The sequence below is a fragment of the Lolium rigidum genome, chromosome 5, assembly GCF_022539505.1.
Source record: "Lolium rigidum isolate FL_2022 chromosome 5, APGP_CSIRO_Lrig_0.1, whole genome shotgun sequence".
Lineage (NCBI taxonomy): Eukaryota > Viridiplantae > Streptophyta > Magnoliopsida > Poales > Poaceae > Lolium > Lolium rigidum.
The window spans coordinates 234593171-234601840 of NC_061512.1; positions in this window are offsets into that span (position 1 = coordinate 234593171).

Genomic DNA, 8670 nt, shown 5'->3' on the forward strand with positions numbered 1-8670 from the left:
ATGGGTGAGAAGGCTGTATGGGGTAAGGCAAATGTCAAGCATTTCCGTGACATTTGCAGAGAAGAGGTTCTTGCTGGGCACAGACCCTTAGGTCATTTGAATAAAGCTGTATATTATCGTTGTTATGTGATCAATTAGCATCTCTTTTAGAGCAATTCCAATAGTGCAGTCGGGTGCTGGCTATAAGGCCAGCTATAGTCAGTTTATAGCTAACTTGTACAATAGTTGGCTTTAAGGATTGATAACTTTATGTGTAAAAGGTCCACCACACATATTCACAAAGTGCCTAGGAGCACGTGCAAGAGCTGGCTCTTGCATGAGAGCCCATCTCTCTTCTCTCTCCACTTCTCTCTCATCCACCTAAGCAAACACTACAAGAAAAGTTCTGATAGACAACGTCTCAAAATCGTCCGCTAAGGGGTATTTTTCGTCGCCTATGGGCCTAACCCGACGATATGGGTTGCATTGTGGAAGCTGCGTCGAGGCAAAGTCCTACGATGATTTTTTCGGTCCGTCGCGCTTGGGCGCCCTTCCGCCACGGAAAATCGGACCGTTGCCCAAGTGTTTCCGGGAGCCCGTTGGCTGGCCGACGTCATGCAAGCCGACACGTGCGAGGCAGCAGTTAGGCGCGGTCAACGGCGTTAGCCATGTTGAAACCCCGTGGTAGATGGTAGGCCCACACGAGGCCTGCCACGTCTTAGGCGGGCCGGGCCAGCTGACATAGTTTGACCGGTCAACTATATAGCTGGGCTGGTCCATTAGTTACGTGGGTCGGGCCTAACCTCTAAGGTTGACTGGTCAAAACTTAAATGGGCCGGCTCATTTAACATGTGGGGTCCACCTTACGACAAGTCGGGCCGGCCCAAGAAGCAAGTGGGCCGGGCCAAAACACGAGTGGGTCCCACTTTCTGTTAAAGGGCCGGCCCATTTAGTGTGTGGGGTCCACCATATAGCAAGTGGGCCGGGCCAAAAACACAGGTGGGTCCCACTTTCCAGTTAAAGGGTCGGCCCATTTAGTATGTGGGGTCCACCATATAGCAAGTGGGTCGGCCCAACAAGATAGTGGGCCGGGCCAAAAACAAGGGTGGGTCCCACTTTCCTGTTAAAGGGCCGGCCCATTTGGTGTGTGGGGTCCACCATATAGCAAGTGGGCCGGCCCAACAAGATAGTGGGCCGGGCCAAAAGCACAGGTGGGTCCCACCTTCCGTTAAAAGGCCGGCCCATTTAGTATGTGGGGTCCACCATATAGCAAGTGGGCAGGCCCAACAAGATAGTGGGCCGGGCCAAAAACACGAGTGGGTCCCACTTTCCGGTTAAAAGGCCGGCCCATTTAGTATGTGGGGTCCACCATATAGCAAGTGGGCCGGCCCAACAAGATAGTGGGTCGGGCCAAAAACACAGTGGGTCCCACCTTCTGTTAAAGGGCGGCCCATTTACCATGTGGGACCACCATATAGCAAATAGAGCTGGCCCAACAAGATAGTGGGCCGGCCCAATAAGCATGTGGATCCCACTATCGTGTAACCGGGCCGACCTACTAAAGAAGTGGTCACGGCCCAAAATGAAAGTGGGTCCCACACTACTCGTAAGTGGGCCGGCCCAATCTGTTGTAGTGCCCTACTTGTTTGACTAGTCAACTTGCATTACATTTCATGAGCCTAAAATCGATATCAATGATACACACAATTACATACACAAATAAAACAGTAGGAAAATTACAAGGCAATTAATGTGCCCAAACAAAAAAATTACATAGAATCATTGAGGACTTCTATTAGCATCATCAATAACACGTTGACATTTGGCAATCGCCTTGATTGAATCTTGTGTACTCTTTGTCAACATAACGACTACGAGATCTTAAAGCGACAATACCATGTCTTTTATAAAGATACAGACCTTGAGATATTTACTTGTTTGATGAAAGCAATGGTCTAGGTTGACTGGCTATGAGAAGATGCATCGAAGAAATATCGAGAACTTTTTGTGGGCCTCACTTCTAATGAAGATTGCTTCATCACAAGCGCATTCGATAATAATGCAAAAAGAGTTAAACGATGAACTATGCAAACATTTATTATGCAATGTAGATATAAGATAATAACAAGTTGCATAAATAAGACAATGTATGGAACTTGTACTAAGCACAAACTTACATCATAATATTGCACAGGGTCGCTACAGATCCTTTTTGGCGACTATCTTCTAATGATGATTGCTTCATTAAAAGCTGCATTACGGTAACATTGCAAACATAGTTACAACAATTAACTATTCAAACATGTATTACGCAATATAGAGATCGGATAACGACATGTAGCAGAAATAAGCACAAGATAAGATAAGATGCATGTACTAAGCACATATCGCTCGCTCGCGAGTCCTTCTCTTGCGTGCACTAGTCGTGGTCAACATGCCTGTCATTTTAGGTTCAGCCATCAAGTGAAATGCTAATCCTCTCGCTCCATTGTCCTTAATGCTGTGTTTAGATATCACATTTAAGACCAAGTCGAGCTGGTTTCAAATAACAAAAAACTTGAGCTGCCAAATGAATAAGCCAATATTTACCGAGATATCGATTAAAACCAACTAGATGTTGCTTTGCATGAGATACGAATTTCGGACATTCAGATTTAGAGTAGGGTAATGCCAAGGTTTTCCACATAAAGTAAATCGGCATTAAGAATGACCAAATGTCGGGTTCAAATCACCTTCGCAGTTTCTCCAAGACAAGCATATCAAATAGGCGAAACATAGTAAAGCATGAATGGCATTGCTATGGCAGGGTTCCAAGTGTTAATCTCTTGCATAAGGAACAATGCATATAGGTTATAGATAATAACGGAAGTAAACTGCCAAAATTACCAACCAAGAACTCAGATTCCAACCTTCCCTAGCGTCCCCACTCGTTAATGTTGGATGTTCTAATAAGTGGTTCGCATGATCAATCCCTAGGAAAAATAACATTGACAAGTCAGTCTACGATAATACAAAGACCCGGACATGCACGCGACGAATAACTATATAAGCTAAAGACGAGGTATAAGAGCAAGCGGATTGGAAATGCACATAGCATGATTATAAAAGCGAGTGTGAGAATAGCGAGACACGAGAAAGCTGCTAGCGACTAGCGGTGAGCTAATGACGTGGTATAAGAACAAGCAGATTGGAAATGCCCATAGCATGACTATAAAAGCGAGTGCGACAATAGCATGCGAGTACAAAAACGATAGGCGGCAAATGAATGGGTATAAGGCTATAAATATGTGGATGCACACAGGTGTCGATAGAATGAACAGGGATGGTAGCGACCAGGATAATGCTTTTGTATCGTACAATATTTAAACAAACTTCATGCGAAGCAACACATCAAGAAAGTTAACGGCATATGAGATCCGCAAATAACTACACAAAACATGGCTAAAGAAACACCGCGATCTAACGGGCCGGCGTACTAACCAAGCCGCGGCGGGGTGGACGGGGCGGCAACTTGCATTCCAGCGGCGGCGAACGCGGGAGACGATGAATCGACCTGTTTCAGTAGAAGCGGGCGTTAGTGAAGCAGATCTGGTTGGCTGGCAAGGGATTCGGTGAAGTTGATACAGCCGCTGCGCCGAGGTAGTCGGTGGCGAGGTCGGTGGTGAAGCAGATCCGTCGGTGGCGAGGTCGGCGGTGAAGCAGATCCGTCGGTGACGAGGGCGGCGGGGGAGCGGATCGAGTGGGTGGACAGCCAACACGATCAAGGCTACGCCGTGGAGGAGTATGCCGGCGGCGAAGCGGATCTAGTATCGTAGAGAGTCGAGCTTTGGCGTGTGAGAGTATTTTTGAGCTAATGGGACGAATGGTTGGTGGGTGGGTGTGGGCTCGTGGGGAGGGTTCGGGATCTAGGCAAGATATTTCATTGTTACCGAATGAGCCCTCCATGGTCGGTGGGTTGTAGCTTCCGGACATGGGTAAAAGGGTAAACCGGTCACGGGATTTTCGAATGGATGCGGCGGGATGATTTGGCGCGCGGCCGAAATTTTCAGTTTCAAGCTACGAGCGAACGACAAAAATAATGTTCTTCCCTAGGGAGCTCTCATTTCTTCCTCTTCTCTTTCTCTCTCGAGTCTCTCCCACTCCCCGGCTCCTCTCCCCCTTCTCTCCGGCGGCCTCGCCGGCCGGAGACGAGGCCGACTTCTCTCTCGTATATTGTACACCCTCCGAACTAAATTAATTGATTCAACTTTCCTTAGACGTGTATGTATCTAGAGTAAAAACATGTGTGGATACATCCATATTTAGATAAGCAAAGTTGAGTCGGCTAATTTGGATCCGAGGAGTTAGTGTTGTTGTAAGCTTAGATCCGAGTGTTTCCCATGAGCGAGAATGGCGCAATGGAGTCGGGGATCTCGTCATCGGCTTCGGATCCGGCCTATGGTGAATGCGGCGGATCTTGCCGGCCAAACCCGATCCGGTGCCATCAATGTGATGGCGCTAACGGTGAGGCTTGCTTTGGTCGGTGCTTCGGATCCGGTCAATGGGGAAGTCAAGCTGCTAAAGTTCACAAGCTCGGGGCATACGACGGCGTCATCCGTCTTGCCCGTGCACATCTTGACCTTTCAGCGGCCCTTCTCAGAGCCAATATGCCGTTGCTTCGAGGCCCTTCTTCTCCTTCGTCCCGGCGACTACCGGCGACACCGTCCCAAGTGGTGCGTCCCCGGCGACGGAGTTGCTTGGAAAGGATGCGGAGCGAGAGATCGATGTGCGGTCGAGAAGGACTCGATTGATTTTCTTCTATATGTTTTGGGGTCCTTTTTGTAAAGTTGCGGGTTCTATTAGTTATTGTCTAGTACTTTTGGTCCTCTATGTAATTTTTTGGACTAGTTTCCATTGGCACCGATAAACTTGAATTTTGACAAGTTCACGGGGAAAAAAATTCCTTTGCACATATGGCCTATCATGTATAAACATTCTTGAGATTTAAACTATATGTAATGTGCCATGCATTAACCCTAAACCATATATATGTAACTAACCCTAGCTGATCAAACCCAACTTAATTAAAACAAATAACCCTAAACTATACGCATGCACTTTATGCGCATAGGCGCAGGTGCCTCTAATAATGTGTGTGCGCACTCGATCGATGATCCCTAAACCTTATACAACCCTGAAACCCTAATCCCTAATCCCTAAACCCTAAACACCCTAAACACTAAACCATATACCCTAAACCCTAACCCTAACCCTAAACCCTAATTAAACCCTATATATAGGCCAACGACACTTAATTGTGCATCAAGCAGGCCAGGGGTGCCTCGCGGTCCTCTAATTAAATTAAATGAGCCATGCATTAACCCTAAACCATATATATGTAACTAACCATAGCTAATCAACCCTACTTAATGAAAACACATAACCCTAAAGTATACTAGCTATAACTCGATCTAATAAAAACATGCTCTATATATAGCAGCTAGCTAGCAAACCTTAGATTAACACCAATTAATATATACATGGCCTATATCGATCATGTTGTATAACATATCCCTGAGATTCATTAATTAATTATATAATTATCGTGATAAATTAATTAACTCTAATTTTGACAAGTTCTCTCGAATGAAAACATATTTGATTAAGTTGCCTCATAATATATATATAATTAGTGTGCATGCATGGCCTACCATGCATTCGTGCATATATTTTAATGTATATTTGAACATATTCTTGGGGATTTCAATCTCTCTCTCTCGATCATCTATATATCGTTGGTGGCCAAAAAAACACACATATATATGCATGCAATTTATGCGTAAAGGCGCGGGTGCCTCTAATAATGTGTGTGCGCACTCGATCGATGATCCCTAAACCTTAAACAACCCTAAAACCTTAAATCTCTAATCCCTAATCCCTAAACCTAAACACCCTAAACACTAAACCCTAAACCCTAGACCCTAAACCCTAACCCTAACCCTAACCCTAACCCTAAACCCTAGCTAACCCTAAACCCTAATTAAACCCTATGTATAGGCCAACGACACTTTAATTGTGCATCGAGCGAGCCGGGGGTGCCTCGCGGTCCTCTAATTAAATTAAATGTGCCATGCATTAACCCTAAACCATATATATGTAACTAACCCTAGCTAATCAACCCTACTTAATTAAAACACATAACCCTAAACTATACTAGCTAGCTATAACCCGATCTAATAAAAACATGCTCTATATATAGCAGCTAGCTAGCAAACCGTAGATTAACACCAATTAAAATATACATGGCCTATATCGATCATGTTGTATAACATATCCTTGAGATTCATTAATTAATTATATAATTATCGTGATAAATTAATTAACTTGAATTTTGACAAGTTCTCTCGAATGAAAACACATTTGATTAAGTTGCCTCATAATATATATATAATTAGTGTGCATGCATGGCCTACAATGCATTCGTGCATATATTTCAATGTATATTTGAACATATTCTTGGGGATTTCAATCTCTCTCTCGATCATCTATATATCGTTGGTGGCCCAAAAAACACACATATATATGCATGCACTTTATGCGTAAAGGCGCGGGTGCCTCGATCTAATAATGTGTGTGCGCACTCGATCGATGATCCCTAAACCTTAAACAACCCTAAAACCCTAAATCCCTAATCCCTAATCCCTAAACCCTAAACACCCTAAACACTAAACCCTAGACCCTAGACCCTAAACCCTAACCCTAACCCTAACCATCTGCCCTAGCTAACCCTAAACCCTAATTAAACCCTATGTATAGGCCAACGACACTTAATTGTGCATCGAGCAGCCCAGGGTGCCTCGCGGTCCTCTAATTAAATTAATTAAATGCGCCATGCATTAACCCTAAACCATATATATGTAAATAACCCTAGCTAATCAACCCTACTTAATTAAAACACATAACCCTAAACTATACTAGATACAACCCGATCTAATAAAAACATGCTCTATATATAGCAGCTAGCTAGCAAACCGTAGATTAACGCCAATTAAAATATACATGGCCTATATCGATCATGTTGTATAACATATCCTCGAGATTCATTAATTAATTATATAATTATCGTGATAAATTAATTAACTTGAATTTTGACAAGTTCTCTCGAATGAAAACACATTTGATTAAGTTGCCTCATAATATATATATATAATTAGTGTGCATGCATGGCCTACAATGCATTCGTGCATATATTTTAATGTATATTTGTTATCACCAGGATTTGACCGAGTCAGAGGTGGGCCGCGATCAGGATGGATTTGAAGAATATATATGGAAGAAATATGTGAATCGGCCTTTATATGCTAAGATTGGGCTTGTTGGCCCGTGTATCTGTAATATAGTAGGATACGTGTCGATTAGTTAGAGTTTGCCCCGTGCACGGTTAGGTGCACGCCTGAATTAGAAAGTCTCCTGGACTATAAATATGTATCTAGGGTTTATGGAATAAACAACAACTAACGTTCAACCAACAAATCAATCTCGGCGCATCGCCAACTCCTTCGTCTCGAGGGTTTCTACCGGTAAGCATCATGCTGCCTAGATCGCATCTTGTGATCTAGGCAGCACAAGCTTATGCTCGTTGTTCATGCGTTGCTCGTACTGAAGCCTTGTTGATGGCGAGCAACGTAGTTATCATAGATGTGTTAGGGTTAGCATAGTTCTTCGTATAACATGCTATCGTAGTGCAACCCTTGCATATCTAGCCGCCCTTACACCTATCTTAGGTGTAGGGGCGGCACCCCGCTTGATCATTATTTAGTAGATCCGATCCGTTACGGTTGCTCCTTGTTCTACAAGGATTAGTTTAATATCTGTAATAGTTAGGCCTTACAAAGGGTTGGAGGATCCAGCGGCACGTAGGGTGTCGTTCGCTAGTCCTAGACAGGATGTTCCGGGGATCAACCTCATGTTGGTTTTTAGGCCCTATCTAGGATCGGCTTACGATCACCGTGCGTGGCCGCGAGGCCCAATCGTGAGTAGGATGATCCGATTATGCGGTGAAAACCCTAAATCGTCGTAGATCTCATTAGCTTTATCTTGATCAAGCGGGACCACCATATATTCGTGCACCTCGTACGAATCATGGGTGGATCGGCTCCTTGAGCCGATTCACGGAGATAACTCGAGAGCCGATCGAGGCTCGTATTTAATGTTTACGTGTATGCCATGCGAGGAAACTAAGCGAGGCATCTCCATCACCTTCCACGACCGGGTATAGGTCGGGTGGCACGCCCTTGCACCAGCATCGGACGTGTGACCAGAAGGCTTTGCGGGCCGTCGCTCGGAGGGACCAGGGCCAGCCGCAGCCCTAAGTTGTTCCCGGCTCTACTGTGTTGCCCGTCGCTGCCCGCCGGTGGGTTTTGACCGCAACAATATTTGAACATATATATTCTTGGGGATTTCAATCTCGATCTCTCTCTCTCTCGATCATCTATATATCATTGGTGGCCCAAAAAACACACATATATACGCATGCACTTTATGCGTAAAGGCGCGCGCGGGTGCCTCTAATAATGTGTGTGCGCACTCGATCGATGATCCCTAAACCTTAAACAACCCCTAAAACCTTAAATCCCTAATCCCTAATAATCCCTAAACCCTAAACACCCTAAACACTAAACCCTAAACCCTAACCCTAACCCTAACCCTAAC